Below are 1,980 nucleotides of genomic sequence, written 5' to 3'. Positions count from 1 at the left end.
GGGTCTGGGAAAAGTGGTGAGAAGTCCTGGGTAAGTGCTGAGTGGTGCGGGCCCCAGAGAGGAGGAAGCTCCAGTTGGATCAACACTGTTGGCAGGTCACGGGTGGGATTCACAGTGACCTCGCTGCTAACTCCTTTGGGGGTTTCCAGTTAGTGCTGCCGACTGGAGTGAGAGCCGCCCACTGGTTCCTGGAGGCCACCCAACAAAGGACACAGGACAGGAAGCCCAGGATGGGAAGTGCAACTCGGGGTGAAGGCCAGGGAGAAGCAGGTGCTCTGCAGTGGCCCGGAAAGGTCCAGATGCTGAGGCAGCGTCGACTCCTGTTATGCGCGGGCATTCCGCCCTGTCTCTGCCAGGCACTCTCTGACTAGGGCCCGGGCATGGATGGTGCCTCTCTTCAGGTGCTCCATGGCACTCTTGCTGCCAGCATAGGTCGGATGGGCCGGATCTCTTTGCCCATCTCCTCTATGACTGACAGCAGGTCAGTGAAAGTGCTCCGGGAGCCCTGGGCACCAGGTGGTTTCACTGCCTGCACGTAGCCCATAGAGGGCGGTCCACAGTCATTAAACACTGGTCTGAAAGGGGCAGCGGCTCTGGCGTCGAGCCGGCGATGGGACACTTCCGGCTGTAGGGACCGGGGTGCCGGGTCCAGGGGTGCTGCTGGGGGCGGGGGCGGTGGGTTTGTAGGACATCCCCAACTCCTGGGTGCCGCAGAAATCTAGAGTGTCCCTAGATGAATGAAATAAATAAACTAGTTTAATGAAACGAAAAAACTCCAGCATTTTAGTAAAGAATACTTCCTATCTTCTTTGCAGGAAGCTCTCTGGTTTACATCATTAATGGCGTATGGAAAGAAAATCTCTGGCTACATTTCAACTTCTAAACCGTTGAACAATAAGCACCAATAATGCACATCAGAAGGTATCACTGGTGGAGAAACTAAGAGGGAAAAATATCTGGGAAACAGGAGAAGAGAAAGCCTCCTACAAAGTGGGTAACAAGCAGATAACTTTGTCAACACCGGCTCCAAAAGTGCTTACCTCACTCAGAAAGGGCACCAGAGCCCTCGATGCAAACACATCATGAAATTGTGTCGATACGACGCTGCACTCAGCAGCTCTATCAGCAGGGCTCCAGCTGACTTCAAACGCCTCCCAAGAACACCATGAACTAATAACCACGAGTGCTGTCCAGGGTCAACCCTGAAACACCCCAGGACACAAACACTCAAAGCCCAAGAAGGATGTGATCTTTCAAAGAGTTTTGCAGAGGTCCAAGCCCTTCTAAGTGAATGCACGCCATAGGGACTAGATATTGGCTGTCCTGTAATCCCCAAACTGTCACGATTATAAAACAGGCAGTCTCCAAGAAATTTCTTGGCATTTATTATCAAACCCATTAGGGGTACTTTGGGAAAAGAAGAGATCTCACTAGCTGAGGACAAATGCCACAATAATATAGCATGGGGGTATCAGCAAACAACCATTTGTTTTCCTTCCAATCCCCGGGAGTGACTTGGGTTAAAATAATATAAACTTGGAGGCACTCATGTATATGGAACTAGCATAAATTAATCTCTAGGCCAACTGCCTGTAATATAGTCACTTGCTGTCTAAATTCTATTGAAATGATAAAAGCCAGCCTAACTTTAATTACTAGGGTATCTTTCTGTGTTTTCAATAAGATACATACATAAATCCTGAAACTCAACAAATAATAAAGGAAAAACAGCTAAATACACATATAGCTTTAGGGAATACTTGGAACTGGCTGGTGATCCTATCATTAGCCTGTTAAAATCCACCAGCTCATCCTATAATTTTCCCTTTACTATGCTTTAAACTCTCTTTATTCCAGCGATGATGCTGAACACATTCATATATCACAATATGTCTCTCCATGTTTTCCAGATGGTATTTGATAAAATGGAAACAAAAGAAAGAGCAAAGAAAAATAGATGTTTTCTACTTTGGTTCTTGA

General features: G+C 47.4%; 1 pseudogene across 1 annotated transcript; it reads right to left on the bottom strand.

Annotated features, from left to right (window-relative positions):
- Nucleotides 1–250: 250 nt before the first annotated feature.
- LOC307196930 (cyclin-dependent kinase 2-associated protein 2-like) lies at nt 251–692 on the bottom strand (annotated as a pseudogene). Its single transcript has one exon. The product of its transcript is annotated as a cyclin-dependent kinase 2-associated protein 2-like (transcript).
- Between the last annotated feature and the right edge of the window lie 1,288 nt (nt 693–1,980).

The sequence above is a fragment of the Stenella coeruleoalba genome, assembly GCF_951394435.1.
Source record: "Stenella coeruleoalba genome assembly, chromosome: 14".
NCBI classification, from domain to species: domain Eukaryota; kingdom Metazoa; phylum Chordata; class Mammalia; order Artiodactyla; family Delphinidae; genus Stenella; species Stenella coeruleoalba.
Note: the sequence above shows the minus strand (reverse complement) of the source record. Positions and strands in the feature narration are given on the sequence as shown.